Below are 18,550 nucleotides of genomic sequence, written 5' to 3' on the forward strand. Positions count from 1 at the left end.
CATCGAGGAATCCGAGCACTTCGGATACCAAAGATGCCAACGGTAGGCAACGTCGTAACAGACCAAAGCACCGCAATAACGGCGATAACACAAAAGATACAGCAATCAATGCCTGATTCAGAGGCTCTAGATTCGATCAGTGGAAAAAGCCATTTAAAAGAAGTACTCCGGCTCTGTCCAGTTTGGATCGCATACTAGATCGCTCGTGTCAAATCCACGACACCCCCGACAAGCCATCCAATCACACCAACAAAGAATGCTGGGTGTTCAAGCAGGCTAGCAAGTTAAACGCCAAAAACAAGTACAAGGGGCTGCATAGTGATGACGAGGAGGAGCCCCGGCCACCGAACACAGGAGGACAGAAGGGGTTCCCCCCACAAGTGAAGACGGTGAACATGATATACACAACCCACATTCCCAAGAGGGAGCGGAAGCGTGGACTAAGGGACGTCTATGCGATGGAGCCCGTCGTCCCAAAGTTCAACCCATGGTCTACTTGCCCGATCACCTTTGATCGCAGGGACCACCCCACTAGCATCCGTCATGGCGGATCCGCCGCACTGGTCCTAGACCCCATCATCGACGGATTTCACTTCACTCGAGTCCTTATGGATGGCGGCAGCAGCCTAAACCTGCTCTATCAGGATACAGTGCAAAAATTGCGTATCGATCCCTCGAGGATCAAACCCAGCAAAACCACCTTTAAAGGCGTCATCCTAGGTGTAGAGGCCATTGCACAGGCTCAATCACACTGGAAGTGGTCTTCGGATCACCAGACAACTTCCGAAGCGAGGAGTTAATCTTTGATATCGTCCCGTTTTGTAGTGGCTATCACGCACTGCGGACGAACATCATTCGCAAAATTTAATGCAGTGCCGCATTACGCATACCTCAAGCTCAAGATTCCAGGACCTAGGGGGTTCATAACGGTAAATGGAAACACATAATGCTCGCTCCGCACGGAAGAGCATACTGCGGCCCTTGCAGCAGAAGCACAAAGAAGCCTTTTAAGGCAGACCACTAATTCGGCGTCACAGCCCCCGGACACCTGCAAGCGAGTCCGGAACAAGCTGCAACAGGATTGTCTGGCACGTTCAGAGCTTGCCTAGCAATTCAGCCCCCATCCCAGTCTTAGTCAAGCGACGAAATCCGTGCCGCGCGTACATAACTACGCACTAAAAATACCATGGACATAGGCGGGGGCACGATCAGGGCACGTCCCGCAATGCGGCTTAACTGTCCTAGGGGCTGTATACCTTTACCATTTCTTTTCTCTTTCAGGGCCTAACTCTCTGGAAGCTCTTTCTGGCAGTACGATTGATGGACACATTCCGGAAGCAACATCCAAGGCGGCAAGAAGCTAAGATGAACACGGGAACCCCCAGGTGGTCTCTAATAATAATTAATATACCCGTTTTTCACTATCTATGCGCAGCTTGCCCTGGGATAGGACATTTCGAATTGTCCTACTTTCTGCTTATTGCACTACTTATACATGTATGTTTTGATGTATTATTTAAATAACAATGCATATCATTAGTCTATCATTGCATTATTTAAGCTTTTTATTTTCTCTCTCTTATATGTCCATTTACGACAATCCGCACCCACACGTTCAGGTACGATCAGTACGCCTGGGGCTTTCGTTTACCCCATAATACGGTGTAAGAAGTCTGAACACTTTCGACAGTGCGGCACCCCAAACTTATAGCATTATATGCATCAGCTCTGAATCATGTCTGCGGTCAAATGTTGGGTTTGCCCGGCTCCCATGCTTTGGTACCTTACGTTCTGCTGTATCGGCTAAAGTAGCGGTGGGAGAACTACTGCGATTGTGTCCCGGTTCTTCCGGTCGAGCACCTCAGTAGAGAAAGCCAAAAACTGACTGTCATGATAAGGCGAGAGACTGGTCGCTGTTTGAGAGGTCTCAAGTCCTTCAAGACTTTTTCCGCTTCGGGCGAGGAGTCGGCCTTGTCCGGCTTAGGCGTGTATAGCGCCCCAAATTCGGCCTTTCGAATACTAGGGGCTTTGCCAAAATATAAAATTATAGACTTCTATGGCCAAGTGAGAGTGATAAAGCATTATAGTCCGATTACCTGGTTCATTGCGTTGAACACCTCCCTTGAAGGACCCAAAATTGGGGTAAAGAGTGCTCAGGTTTATCCCGAACACACCAGTACTAGTTACATGGGGGCATAAGCCGACGACTGGCCAACTCTCAGATTTTATAAATGGCCGCACAGAAGGTAATATTTTAAATTAAAAAAGTGTCGCATGGCGCAAATGAACTCGTTTCATATTACAGGATCACATGAGCATGTTCATTCAAAAATTACATCCTTGGAACACTCATCCGCCACAAGGCAGGAACCCTTCAGGACACTCTCATAGTACATCTCGGGGCAGCGATGCTCCTTGCCCTCCGGCAGCCCCTCCTTCATCAGCTTCACGGTGTCCAGCTTCCCCCAGTGCACCTTCGCCCGGGCAAAAGCCCTGCGCGCACCCTCGATGCAGACGGACCGCTTTATGACGTCAAGCCGTGGGCAGGCGTCGACGAGCCGCCTTACCAGACCGAAGTAGCTGCCGGACAGGGGCTCGCCAGGCCACATCCGGACTATAAGGCCCCTCATGGCTTGTTCGGCCGCCTTGTGAAGCTCGACCAACTGCTTCAGCTGGTCGCTCAAGGGCACGTGGTGTTCGGTCCCAGTATACTGAGACCAGAGCAACTTCTCCGTCGAGCTCCCCTCCTTAGCTCGGTAAAAACTCCGCGGCATTCAGTACACTGCGGGGAAGATCTGCAAACGCTCCTGGAGAGCTCCGAACTCGGGTAAGAAAAAGGAAAGTCTCCTTCATGTGCTTGCTTTGCATAATGAATGCCTTACCCGCTGCTATCTTCTTCACCACATCAATCTCCTGGAGGGCCTTGTGTGCTTCGGCCTTGGTGCTCTGGACGCTTTCAAGCGCCTGCATGAGCTCGGACTCTCGCGTCTTAGAGTCAAGCTCCAAGGACTCGTGCTTTTTGGCGAGAGCCTCGAGCTCTTGCTGCACCTCTCCTACTCGAGCTTCTTACTTCTCCCGTTCAATGCGCTCATTGGTCACTTTGTCTTCGGCCTCAGGCAGCACCTTCTTTAGGGTCTCCACCTCGGTCGTGGCCCCTGGCAAATTCATGGTGATCCTATTATTTTACAACTGAATTTCTTTTCCAAAGCGTAGACAAGGTATTGCTTACCTTTGCTCTCCTCGAGCTGCCTCTTGGTAAGGCCAAGCTCGTCCTTGGACAACTCCAGGTCCTGCTTCAGTGCAGAGACCTCCGCAGTACGTGCGGCAGCGGCCAGCAGGGAAGCCTGCACTTACACATAGACATATTCTTATTAGACTCATGACTCATCATTTGATCCTCTATTCGGCCTTTCTTCTCGAACACCGAACAGAGCATCAGGGGCTACTATCTATGCCGTAATATTTTCTTATATATATTTTAATTGCTTACCTGAAAGCCTGTTAGGAGGGTGGCGCAAGCTTCAGTCAGCCCGTTTTCGGTAGATTGAACCTTCTCGATCACCGCACTCATGATAGTGCGGTGCTCTTTGTTGATGGAAGCGCTGCGAAGCGCTTCCAGCAAGTTTTCTGGTGCCTCTGGATGGACAGAGGACACCGCCATGGGTGGTTGGCCCCCCTTAACGGGGGACCGCCTGCCGGAGTCCAGAACCATCGAAGGTTCCGACGCAGTGTTCGGCTGGGGGCCAAACTCGGAGCCCGTAGGAGCCTCGCTCCCTTGGTATCCAGGGTCTGGGAGGTCGCCTCGAGACGCCTCCACGACCACCTCCCCTTGGCTCAATGCCTTTTGAGACAACACCTCGGCGTTATCCGTAGGGCAAGGGGTGGAAGCGGTCGGAAGAGAACCACTGTTCATATCTGACGAGTCCAATGAGCCGCTCGATGAGGATACGTCGAGATGAGCTCGGGACGAACTGTATAATCATGTTCGACATGAGGAGAAGCGGTGCAATAAAACATACCATGAAGTACTATGGTGTCCGGACACTTACAACTTCGCCAGAGGCTTGACCCTGGGTAGCCACTCGTCGCCGTTGTCAGCGGCCGTCGTGGAACAGTCCGGAGCACGGGTCCTTCCCTTCTTGGACCCTTCGGCCTCCCCGGTTGGGTCAGCCTTCCTTTTCTTGTCTCCCCCGTCTGGGGGGAGAGAACTTTCCTCCCCCTCGGCGTTTTTATGGGAGGAGGGCGCGTCAGAGTCATCATCGGATGAGTCCGATACAACCTTGCGCCAGAGACCCTTTCGGGTCCCCGTGGCCTTCTTCCTGATCTTTTTCGCTGGCACCTCGTAGGGTGCCAGAGTCAGCATCTCTGTCAGGAGAGCATCTGCGGGATCTTCAGGCAGAGGGGCTGGGCAATCAAGCTGCTCCGATGTCTTTATCCAGTCCTGTTAATGGCAAGAGAGCTTAGATCCCGCACATCATTTAACTAGGGCAAATAAATACCCTGAGAGATATAAAAACTTACCGGATTGGCGCGGTGCTTTGCGCTGTGTCCGCGGTCCTCGGTGAGGGAAGGAGGAATCTTGGCGCTCTTGAACAACACCCTCCAGACATCCTCGTGTGTCGTGTCATAGAGATCTCGTAGCGTCTGGTGCTTGGCCGAGTCGAACTCCCACAAATCGAATGCCCGTCATTGACACGGGAGGATCCGGTGGAAGAGCATGACCTGGACCACATTGACAAGCTTGATTTTCTTGCTCATCATGTTCCTGACGCAGGTCTGGAGTCCGGTCAGCTCTACCGAAGATCCCCAGGACAGGCCCTTCTCTTTCCAGGAAGTGAGCCGCATGGGGATTCTTGATCGAAATTTGGGGGCCGCCACCCAGTTGGTGTTGCGCGGCTCGGTGATGTAGAACCACCCCGATTGCCACCCCTTTATGGTCTCCACATAGAAGCCTTCTAGCCAGGTGACATTGGGCATTTTGCCTACCATGGCGCCTCCACACTCTACTTGCTGGCTGACCACCACCTTCGGTTTGACATTGAAGGTTTTTAGCCACATGCTGAAGTGGGGCCTGATGCGGAAGAAGGCTCGCACACGATGATAAACGCCAAGATGTTGATGATGAAATTAGGGGCCAGATCATGAAAATCCAGCCCATAGTAGAACATGAGCCCGCGGACAAACGGGTGGAGAGGAAATCCCAGTCTGCGGACGAAGTGGGTAAGGAAAACTACCCTCTCATGGGGTTCGGGCATAGGGACGATCTGTCCCGCAATTGGCAGCCGGTGCACGATGTCCGCAGCCAGATATCCGGCTGCCCGTAGCTTTTTGATGTTCTCCTCCGTGACGGGAGACCATCCACTTGCCTCCTGCTCCGAACATACTTGGAGTGGTTTGAGAATAAGAACGCGAGCTTGGGCGCTAGAGCTCGAGTGCGCGAGAATGGGTAAGCAAGGAGGAAGAAGGCATGAGTAAAAAGGGTGAATCTTTGTCCCTTTATAAGGGCGGAGGAGGCGATGCGCCTCCCCACTTACCTGTTAAAATCACTTACTCCCCGAGCGCCGTAATTGATGGTGCGGTTGGGTTACCCATACCCGTATTGATGAGAATCCCGTGATAAGGGGACACGATCTCTGCTTCGACTAGACGTGTCAAGAAAACCGCCTCGCGATATGTGCGGTGCTGGTTGAGGAAAACGGTTCGAATAATGACCGAGCCACGACATGATGTGATGTTGCTAAACGTGTCAGCAGATTAGATTTTTGGAAAAATTATTCTCTCTACGGTGGGGTGTGGAACTTGTTTTCTAGAGCCAGACACTATCTTTGTGTTCAAAAATCTTCTAGGGAGTATTTGGAGAAGAACCCACCTTGCAATGCCGAAGACAATACTGCGCGCCAGACTCATCGTCATTGAAGCCTGGTTCAGGGGCTACTGAGGGAGTCCTGGATTAGGGGGTCTCCGGATAGCCGGACTATATCCTTTGGCCGAACTGTTAGACTATGAAGATACAAGATTGAAGACTTCATCCCGTGTCCGGATGGGACTCTACTTGGCATGGAAGGCAAGCTAGGCAATACGGATATGTATATCTCCTCCCTTTTAACCGACTCAGCGTAACCCTATCCTCCTCCGGTGTCTATATAAACCGTAGGGTTTAGTCCGTAGGACAACATATACAATCATACCATAGGTTAGCTTCTAGGGCTAGCCTCTACGATCTCGTGGTAGATCAACTCTTGTAATACTCATATCATCAAGATCAGTCAAGCAGGAAGTAGGGTATTACCTCCATCAAGAGGGCCCGAACCTGGGTAAATATCGTGTCCCCCGCCTCCTGTTACCATCCACCTTAGACACACTGTTCGGGACCCCTACCCGAGATCCGTCGGTTTTGACACCGACAATATGTCTCATGAGTTTAATTTTGCTAAATTTCGTAGACAACCCCATGATAAATAATTGCCTAGTAAAGATTAAATTATTGTTCTTGCTTCTATTGCCGTGCCTCCTAATGATCCGTTAGAACAATATTTGCTCGACCTTGAAAATGATATGTTTAGGAATGAAAGAAGGGGAATAGATGAAGTATTCTTTAAACAGGGACCTATTTTGAAACACACCTTGCCTGTTGAAATCCTAGGGGATCCTCCTCCACCCAAGTGTGATCTCGTGTTTGAGCTTAAACCATTGCGTGATACTCTTAAATATGCTTATCTTTATGAAAAGAAGATACATCATGTTATTATTAGTGCTAACCTTTCAGAGCAGGAAGAAGAGAAATTATTGAAAACTCTGAAGAAGCACCATGCTGCTATTGGATATACTCTTGATGATCTTAAGGGCATTAGTCCCACTCTATGCAAGCACAAAATAAAATTGGAGAAAGATGCTAAACCGGTTGTTGATTGCCAACGACGGTTAAGTCCCAAGATGAAAGAAGTGGTAAAAAAAGAAATACTAAAGCTTATGGAGGTAGGTATAATTTATCCCGTTGCTGATAGTCAGTGGGTAAGTCATGTCCATTGTGTCCCTATGAAGGGAGGTATTACTATTGTTCCTAATGATAAAGATGAATTGATCCCGCAAATAATTGTTACAGGTTATAGAATGGTAATTGATTTCCGCAAACTAAATAAGGCTACTAAAAAGGATCATTACCCTTTACCTTTTATTGATCAAATGCTAGAAAGATTATCCAAACATACACATTTTTGCTTTCTAGATGGTTATTCTGGTTTCTCTCAAATACCTATGTCAAAAGAGGATCAAGAATAGACCACCTTTACTTGCCCTTTTGGTACCTTTGCTTATAGACGTATGCCTTTTTCGTTTATGTAATGCACCTGCTACCTTTCAAATATGCATGACTGCTATATTCTCTGACTTTCGTGAAAAGATTGTTGAGGTATTCATGGATGATTTTTCCGTATATGGAACTTCTTTTGATGATTACTTAAGCAACCTTGATCGAGTTTTGCAGAGATGTGAAGAAACTAATCTTGTATTGAATTGGGAGAAGTGCCACTTTATGGTTAGTGAAGGTATTGTCTTGGGGCATAAAATTTCTGAAAGAGGTATTGAAGTTGATAAAGCTAAAGTTGATGCTATTGAAAAGATGTCATGTCCTAAGGACATGAAAGGTATAAGAAGTTTCCTTAGTCATGCTGGTTTTTATAGGAGGTTCATTAAAGACTTCTCAAAAAATTCCAGGCCTCTGACTAATCTCTCAAAAAAATATGTTCCTTTTGTCTTTGATGATGATTGTGTAGAAGCATTTGAAATACTTAAGAAAGCCTTGATTTCTGCACCCATTGTTCAGCCTCCTGATTGGAATTTACCTTTTGAAATTATGTGTGATGCTAGTGATTATGCTGTAGGTGTTGTTCTAGGACAAAGAGTTGATAAGAAATTAAATGTTATTCAATATGCTAGTAAAACTCTAGACAGTGCCCAGAGAAATTATGCTACTACTGAAAAATAATTTTTAGCAGTTGTACTTGCCTGTGATAAGTTCAGACCTTATATTGTTGATTCTAAAGTAACTGTTCACACTGATCATGCTGCTATTAAATATCTTATGGAAAAGAAAGATGCTAAACCTAGACTTATTAGATGGGTTCTCTTGCTACAAGAATTTGATTTGCATATTATCGATAGACAGGGATCCGAGAACCCAGTTGCAGACAATTTGTCTAGGTTAGAGAATGTTCTTGATGACCCACTACCTATTGATGATAGCTTTCCTGATGAACAATTAGCTATCATAAATGCTTCTCGTACTGCTCCATGGTATGTTGATTATGCTAATTATATTGTTGCTATACTTATACCACCTAGTTTCACATACCAGCAACAGAAAAAGTTTTTCTATGATTTAAGACATTACTTCTGGGATGACCCACACCTTTATAAATAAGGAGTAGATGGTGTTATTAAACGTTGTGTACCTAAGAATGAACAGGAACAGATCCTACGCAGGTGTCACTCTGAGGCTTATGGAGGACACCATGCTGGAGATAGAACTGCACATAAGGTATTGCAATCCAGTTTTTATTAGCCTACTCTCTTCAAAGATGCCCGTAAGTTTATCTTGTCTTGTGATGAATGTCAAAGAAGTGGTAATATTAGTAGACGTCAAGAAATGCCTATGAATCATTCACTTGTTATTGAACCATTTGATGTTTGGGGCTTTGTCAGGACCCCAATTCCAAGTCACATCGATCTAGCCGGTAACACTTCATATCACTTTGCGGCCTCACGCACGGTATTCCCACGGGTGTCGCCTTACCATGGCCCGGGACCGTTTGCGCCTTTTGGCTCACGTATATGATAGTGTCGCTAGCATCCATATGACAGGGAATCTGGACCGACATGGCTAGTCATGAACCCAAAGCGGCACCAACCTATGGGGACAGGCATACATGAATCACATCGAGCATGTCGGTCAGCAGCGTGTGAATCCGGGCTGTAGCACTGGGCTAACAGGACTCCGGGAACCCGGGCTGTAGCAGGCTAGGCAGGACTCCGTGTCATCGCATGACATTTCCCCGAAGGGACAGACACAGGAACCAAGTGAAACACATGCCGGCCAGTCAAGTGTCCTAAGCAGTAGTGCTGGGCTAACAGGATTCCGGTGAACCGGGCTGTAGCGGACTACTATGGCTCATGGAAGCACTAGACTACATTTCCCCATAAGAGAGGTTGCCAAGGATAAACAACTAGATTGTCGGATCCCACACATACCAACCATTTCAGTCATACACACAATATGCTCGATATGTGTAAATACAACATGAAATCACAACATAACTCTACGACTCAAATATTTATTCATTAGGCTCCGAGGAGCGAGATAATACAAACATGGGTCTCATGACCCAACAATCATAGCATACAAATCAAAGCACATGCGGAAGCTTAACATGTCAGAGTACAGACATCTACAAATGAAAAAGGCTGAGAAGCCGGACTATCTACCAGATCCTGCCGAGGGCACAAGATCGAAGCTGAGGTATCAAGCTAAACGTCGAAGTCCACGCGAAACTACTAGCGAGACTGAAGTCTCTCTGCAAAACATAAATTAAGCAAACGTGAGTACAAAAGTACTCAGCAAGACTTACATCAGAAATAGCTAGATATGCATCGGTATCAACAGGGGGGTGGTGGAGTTTAACTGTAGCAAGCCAGCTTTGACTCGGTGGCTATCTTAAACTACGACTGCAATTAACTCTTTTGAGGTGGCGCACATGAGTCCACATATTCACCATATCAATACACCACTATGGATCCGCTCCCGTCTCCCTATGAGAACGCCATCCATAGCACTCACGTTTATCTTGCGCATTTTAGAGTATCCACTTTCACTTGTCTATGAACTGTTATAGGCAACCCGGAAGTCCTTTTCCGCGGACGCGGCTATTCGAATAGATCATTTATAACCCTGCAAGGGTGTACTTCCTCACACATGTTTCTACCACTTAGCGTCTGCACACGACATGTGCTCGGCAGACTTCAAGCAAGAGCTGACATGGGTGTAGACCACGACCTGACTAACCGCACAAGCCTCTAGTCCAGGTTTATCGCCTATTCGGGTTCCAACCGCAAGGAAATCCGGCCGGGGTGTCCTCAACGGCCCCAAACGATGTGTACGGGGTCCCGAGACGCCAAATGGGCGCCCTGCATACCCGGTCACGGTGTATCTATGGCATCATAGCCCACCCCTAGGGTCAGCGCTACGCACGGCCGCCAACACATAACCTATAAACACCAGAAACTAGTTGCAACTCCTGGACAGAGGATGAGAGGGGTCAGTAAGTCGAGCGGGGTCATATTTCAGGGCCCAATGTGTGGTAGTAGCTGTTTCATGGATCACAAACACAGAACTCAGTTCCTGAGGACGGTTTCAGTGAGACAACCCACCATGTACTCCTACATGGCCTCTCACCGCTACCTTTACCAAATCATGTTCACACACTTAGCTCACACATAGTAGGACATGTTCACACACCTCCGATTCATCCCCGATGAATCAGACCTGACACAACTCTATGCAATAGCAGGCATGACAACAAGCATGAATGAGTAGGCACATCAGGGCTCAAACAACTCCTACTCATGCTAGTGGGTTTCATCTATTTACCGTGGCAATGACAGGTCATGCAGAAGATAAGGGGTTCAACTACCGCAGCAAGTAACAGATGAATCGTTGTTGTCCTAATGCAGTAAAAGAGAGCAGGAGTGAGAGAGTGGGATTGTATCGGAATGAGCAAGGGGGTTTTGCTTGCCTGGCACTTCTGAAGATATCATTGGGTCTTCATCAGAGTCAACGACCACATCGTCGGTACAATGTCTATCAAGAGGGGACAACCACCGGCAACAAAGAAGGAACACAATCAATGCAATGCACAACATGATGCATGGTAATGACATGGCAATATGTTGTTGAATGAGCTAATGCAACTAGCAACACAATTAAATGAAGTTGGTTTGAACCCAAAGTTCAAATTCAAACTCCACATGTGGTTATTTAAATACCATTTATTTGATTTGTCCTAAACAGTGGCCTTAAGTTGTTCTAACATGCATGGAAATGGTACAGATGGATAGATTGGATTTTTCTGATAATTTTTCATATATAATTTAATTCATTTGGAGTTACGGTTTAATTTCTATGATTTTTAGAAGTTTTGGGCATTTTCTGGAATTTCCTGTAAAAGAATAAATCCAGAAAAAGAGTTAATGTGTTAGCCTGACGTCAGGGTGATGTCAGCAAGTCAACAGGGCTGGTCCAGTTCAAACCTGACCAGTGGGGTCCACTGGTCAGTGACCCAGTGCATCCTAGGTCAATGACAGGTGGGTCCGGTCAACAGACACGTCAGCACAATCAACTCTGACGCGTGGGTCCTGCTGGGTTATAAACTAAACGAAACAGAAAATAAACCTGGTGTTAATTAGGCATGGGGCCCTTGTGTCAGTGAGAGAGGGAGTTAATTAGTCGGGGTCATTAGCGGCTAATGACGTGCCACGTTATCCAAAACGGCGGATAGCCGCCGGCGCTAAACAGGACATGGCGGGATTGCCCGTCCGGCCAACTCCGACGACGGGAGCTCGCGGGGCTGAGCTCTACGGAAGCAGCGCGTCGAGGCGCGTTGGATGGTGCAAGTGGCAGCTGCAGGGGAGGGTTGTCGCATCGCCGGCGTCGAGGTGGGCGGCGGCGGAGCTCGGGTACACGCGGGCAGCGGGGCTACGGGGCACGGGCGAGCTAGCAAAAGTGATAGGCGGCCTCCTAGAAGCACCAGGAGCTCATTGCCATGCCTAGCAACAATGGGCACGGGCTGCAGTGGCGGTGCACGACAAGGCAGGCGGCGGCGAGCTTCGGCCACGGTGGCCGGCGGGGTTAGAGGAAGGAATTGAGTGGGAGGAGAGACGGGTTGGGAGCAGAATCTCACGGCGATCATGTAGGGAAGGTCAGCAAGCTCGGGGAGGTGCCGGAGTGAGCGGGGCGGCGATACGGATCTCCGACGTTCGACAGTGAGGCTGAGGATGATGGCGTCGCTTAAGGCGTTCCGCGGGCACGGGCTTCGTCTTGGGGCTCCGTGGCGTCGAGGCGGAGGCTCTTGACAGCACAGAGAAGCGAGGGGGAGGCGATGGCCGCGGTTGCGCTCGTCAGCGGCGACGACAGCGCTCGGTGGTTTGCGTGCGAGAGAGCCAGAGGAGGAGAGGAGCTCGGGGAGAGGCTAAGAGGGCCTGGGGGGCACGTGGCGTCTTCAGGGCGACGTCGGGAAGGCGGCAGCAAGCAGGAGGTGGCCAGGCGCGACGTCGGCGCTCGCCACCGAGCTGCTTCGTGCGCTGGCATGGGGAAGAAGACAAGCGTACCCCTGGTGGGCTGGGCCAGCCAGCTGGGCCGGCTTTGGTGGGCTGCACAGGTAGGTGGCCAGGTAAGTGTTCTCTCTCTCTTTTCTAAATTGTTTCTGTTTTCTATTTTTCTGCAATTGTTTTGATTTAATTAAAATGCTAAGACATTTCCAAAAATCATGAAACTAATCATGGCTACTGTTTAAAATATGTCCAATAGTAAACATTTTAGTTTATGATTATTTGAGCATTTAAAATATTTTATAGCATTTAAATGCCCAAATGCAAATATAATATGATTTAATCCAGAGCCCAAATATGTCATGGAAAAATGTGCATCACCTCTGGTTACTGTTACAACATTTTCAATAAATGATGAACATTTTTGAAAGCCATTTGGATTTACTGAAAATATTTTAGTTGAACCTAGTGACTTCCTTTGATGCTAGGGGTTTAGGCAATCCCCATTTCAAGTTTCTTTGGAATTTAAACATGATGGCATGATGAACAAGCAAATTCAAGCAAGGGCTGAACTGGGGCTGTGACAGCTCACCCCCACTAAACAAGAATCTCGTCCCGAGATTCAAGCATAGGGTAAGGTGGAGGGGGGAACATAAGCTAACATAATCTTCATGATCCAGGTTGCACCTCATAAGGTTGTTGATTCGTTGCATACGTTGATCTTGACATCCTCGCTTTTGAGATCTTCATCCATGCGATGACAACGGAAAGAAACTCTACTAGGATTAATCTTCTCGAAGATCGAGCTATACAATATCACTCGCGGAATGAGATGTTGAAACATCTCGAATTGAGACACAAAACACATCGAGAGGGATGGAAGAACAATGACAGGGTTGGATTTGGTGGGCAACAATTCCACGCTTAGAAAGATGGTGGATGGTGTCAAGGTGGGGAGGAAATAATTGCCATGATCCCATAACGGGGCACCTTGGGAAAGGTGACTCGTTGGATTGTTCCCTTAAGTGGCAAAAAGAATTACTTTTGATCCATAGATCATTGAAACTCTTCAGACCAGCTTAAGGCAAATTACAATTGATTGTTTGAAAGAGCTCGAAGAAATTGCATACTCGGACTAGGATGGATGATATGGACTACCTTGTTGAAGACAATGCATTGGATGACTTTTGCTTATCACCGGAAATAGATGGGACCCATGACAGGACCACTCTTGAAGATGATCCTGGATAGCAACTACCGAGAAGGGTATCCCATGGGGAATTGGCACAATGGCGGTGCAAACTGGGAACAAAATGCAACTGTTGCGAAAGTTCCAACCATCGTATCTACCTGAGATTCAGATCTGGTTGGTGTCAGGATATTCTAGACTCAGCATGTCCGAAAGAAAGTTTGCAACACAAATCGACGAGATGACGTTGCGACATTCTCGGGATATGAACTACGATAGCAGGCTCCAAAACATGAGCCGGTTCTGCTACATACATGTGAGTAGGTTGTCCAAGACAAGAATGATCACGTAGCAGTCTTATAATAAAAACACTATCGAGTTCTGGTTGGGAACCATCATTGGGATAACGAAGTCTTGTGCATATCCGTCCGGGCCCTTCAGGGTTAGCGCATGAACTTATTTTCTTTGAACAAATCAATCAGTGGCTTGGTGTGCTAGGAAACACATATATGGAATGGAGGTAGCGAGCCTGTCAAACCATAGCATACTTCGCACATGCATGACTGACTTGGGATGGTACCAGAGGAAACAAAAACTTTCTTCCTCGAACTCACGGCGGCAACTTCCACCAAATGCACATGAATCAGAGAAAGTCGCTTCTTTCATCTAACATATGCTTCATGAAAGGGACATGAAGATAATGCTTTTAGAAGTTTCCAACACTAGCGGGATGTTCAACACGAATCATGGAGGAGATAAAAATGTTGCTGATGGCTCAACAACAATTCATCCAGGTTTCCATATAAGTGAAATTCCACAATTATGTGAACAAGGTGATAGCATTGGTCAGACCCAAAATATATAATGGTGTATGTTCGAAGAAACAACCACGAGTAATACAACATTACGAATATCATTGGTTCTGATTTGATTTGAGGATAGCCCATACTCGAATCAAAGATTGGATAAGATGATAGGTCCATTAACTGATCACGAGGGTCAATCGATGAAAATACCATCTTTCTTCAACACACTTACAAGATATCCCTTAAGATGAACTAAGTCGGACAAGCTTTTATCTTCCAACTCTCCAAATTGTTGTTTAGCTTAACCAACTAGCTCAGGGGTATCCAACACAGATTCTTGGGGAAAGGGGGTGGTTTATAAGATACCAACTTGATCACGAACTCAACATAGCGGTCAGGTGACAACCTGGTAATACCTCTGAGAAGATATTCGGAATATTACGAACCACCGATATGTTATTAAGATCAAGAACAATCTTTCCTTTCAAGGCAGGATGACATGATCAAAAGAGCGAGTGTTTGGCAAAATCCTAACTCATCGATCGAAGAGTGCACCAGAAATAAGGACTAGGTTGCACGATCAATCTTAGAATGATGATTCAGTAACCATCACGCAAAGAGTGAGAATATTGTCCATTTACTACCAAGCAACGAGTTGCTCGGAGTATTGATTTCACACATCACAATTCACTTGTCGGCATTTCGGTTACAACAACAAGGGACCGAGGAATGAATAATGATGGCGAGAAGTATCACTGCGTCAAGAATTCATGAGAGATGGTGCAATTCTCATGACAATCCTGACATAAAGGGGGTAATACTCCAGGGTAGAACAGAGCAAAAGCTGGGTTGGCATTTGATCTGCAGAACACAACTACTTTGACCCAATCCTGGATATGGATGAGGTACTGGAGTTTGTTTCTCCTAGTCATTCTAAAATAGAATGGCTTAACAGACCACAAGAATGATAAGCATCGATAACACGGATGCACAATTACTCCTGACTATCAATTGATAGGCGATGGTCGGAATACAAATGAAGAGGGACAACTCAAGAGGACATATATCTTCCTGAGTTGTAGATGCATAGATTAATATGTTGAACCAAGTTCAACAGGTTTCTTCCAGATAACCCATGCAGAAAGGTAGAACTGACATCATCACAATTATGAATGGAGAACTCCTCAAGAGTACTCTAATTTTGATATTTTGGTTCAAAGAACTTCTGCCTTAACGGTTCATGGTATTTGGAAGGAAGAAATACCACGGACCTCGAAGACTGTCGCAAGGTTACTAATATCCTAAAGGAATGAGCAAACACTATCAACAGGAGGTAAGTAGGGTGGATCTCGGGTTCAAGAACCCAGGAATAGAATACCTACTACTAAATGGCATCACGGGATGCTTTCGAGAATGGTGGCCAGAATCATCACACCGGGAAAACAAAACATGGCTAGATTACTAGGTGACTCCCTAAAACACCTAGGGTCATAATAATAGCTCCAACATATATGTCGAGGCAACAGAGTACCTCAACTCACCGACTAGTGTGGTTGAACTGGCCCAATGGGACATCGGGAACGGAAAGAAGGGATTTGCAAATGCATTAGACTAGTTAGAGACCTGGGATGACTCGGACAGCATAACGGCTGTAAATGCTCAAAATATTTGAGACAAACTGCAAAATGGTGGCATAACCACTCAACAACACAATATCAAGGTTTCGGGACCAACTATGAACACACGAAAGTAGTAGAAACTTAACTGGGGCTTAAACCCATCAATCCTATAAGTCTCAATCATAGTAACTCGTCATCCTAGTAGATAGATGAGAAGGCCTAGTTCTTAATCCCAGTAGAAAGGAAGAGGTTGACTCAGATCAGAAGGGCATAAGGTAAAGGAGTAAAAGGAGCCTTACGTTCCTTTCCACAATCAATTCCCTTATATAACTAAAGCATTTCTATACTCGACTTCGACCAGTTGGCTTGGTAATCCTACAGGAAGTCAGGCTCTGATACCAACGCGGTCAGGACCCCGATTCCAAGTCACATCGATCTAGCCGGTAACACTTCATATCACTTTGCGGCCTCACGCACGGTATTCCCACGGGTGTCGCCTTACCATGGCCCGGGACCGTTTGCGCCTTTTGGCTCACATATATGATAGTGTTGCTAGCATCCATATGACAAGGAACCCAGGCCGACATGGCTAGTCGTGAACCCAAAGCGGCACCAACCTATGGGGACAGGCATACATGAATCACATCGAGCATGTCGGTCAGCAGCGTGTGAATCCGGGCTGTAGCACTGGGCTAACAGGACTCCGGGAACCCGGGCTCTAGCAGGCTAGGCAGGACTCCGGATGTCATCGTGTGACATTTCCCTGAAGGGACAGACACAGGAACCAAGTGAAACACATGCCGGCCAGTCAAGTGTCCTGAGCAGTAGTGTTGGGCTAACAGGACTCCGGTGAACCGGGCTGTAGCGGACTACTATGGCTCATGGAAGCACTAGACTACATTTCCCCATAAGAGAGGCTGCCAAGGATAAACAACTAAATTGTCGGATCCCACACATACCAAGCATTTCAGTCATACACACAATATGCTCGATATGTGTTAATACAACATGGCATCACAACATAACTCTACGACTCAAATATTTATTCATTAGGCTCCGAGGAGAGAGATATTACAAACATGGGTCTCATGACCCAACAATCATAGCATACAAATCAAAGCACATGCGGAAGCTTAACATGTCTGAGTACAGACATCTAAAAATGAAAAAGGCTGAGAAGCCTGACTATCTACCAGATCCTGCCGAGGGCACAAGATCGTAGCTGAGGTATCAAGCTAAACGTCGAAGTCCATGCGAAACTACTAGCGAGACTGAAGTCTCTCTGCAAAACATAAATTAAGCAAACGTGAGTACAAAAGTACTTCACAAGACTTACATCAGAACTAGCTACATATGCATCAGTATCAACAGGGGGGTGGTGGAGTTTAACTGCAGCAAGCCAGCTTTGACTCCGTGGCTATCTTAAACTAAGACTGCAATTAACCCTTTTGAGGTGGCGCACACGAGTCCACATATTCACCATATCAATACACCACTATGGATCCGCTCCCGTCTCCCTATGAGAACGCCATACATAGCACTCACGTTTATCTTGCGCATTTTAGAGTATCCACTTTCACTTGTCTATGAACTGTTATAGGCAACCCAGAAGTCCTTTTCCAAGGACGCGGCTATTCGAATAGATCATTTATAACCCTGCAGGGGTGTACTTCATCACACATGTTTCCACCACTTAGCGTCTGCACACGACATGTGCTCGGCAGACTTCAAGCGAGAGCCGACGTGGGTGTAGACCACGACCTGACTAACCGCACAAGCCTCTAGTCCAGGTTTATCGCCTATTCGGGTTCCATCCGCAAGGAAATCCGGCTGGGGTGTTCTCAATGGCCCCAAATGATGTGTATGGGGTCCCGAGACGCCAAACGGGCGCCTGTCATACCCGACCATGGTGTATCTACCGCATCATAGCCCACCCCTAGGGCCAGCGCTACGCACGGCCGCCAACACATAACCTATAAACACCAGAAACTAGTTGCAACTCCTGGACAGAGGACGAGAGGGGTCAGTAAGTCGAGCAGGGTCATATTTCAGGGCCCAATATGTGGTAGTAGCTATTTCATGGATCACAAACACAGAACTCAGTTCCTGAGGACGGTTTCAGTGAGATAACCCACCATGTACTCCTACATGGCCTCTCACCGCTACCTTTACCAAATCGTGTTCACACACTTAGCTCACACACAGTAAGACATGTTCACACACCTCAGATTCATCCCCGATGAATCAGACCTGACACAACTCTATGCAATAGAAGGCATGACAACAAGCATGAATGAGTAGGCACATCAGGGCTCAAACAACTCCTACTCATGCTAGTGGGTTTCATCTATTTACTCTGGCAATGACAGGTCATGCAAAGGATAAGGGGTTCAACTACCGCAGCAAGTAACAGATGAATCGTTGTTGTCCTAATGCAGTAAAAGAGAGCAGGAGCGAGAGAGTGGGATTGTATCGGAATGAGCAAGGGGGTTTTGCTTGCCTGGCACTTCTGAAGATATCATTGGGTCTCCATCAGTGTCAACGACCACAGTGTCGGTACAACGTCTATCGAGAGGGGACAACCACCGGCAACAGAGAAGGAACACAATCAATGCAAT

Source organism: Triticum dicoccoides, chromosome 1A (assembly GCF_002162155.2).
Source record: "Triticum dicoccoides isolate Atlit2015 ecotype Zavitan chromosome 1A, WEW_v2.0, whole genome shotgun sequence".
In the NCBI taxonomy this organism is placed as follows: domain Eukaryota; kingdom Viridiplantae; phylum Streptophyta; class Magnoliopsida; order Poales; family Poaceae; genus Triticum; species Triticum dicoccoides.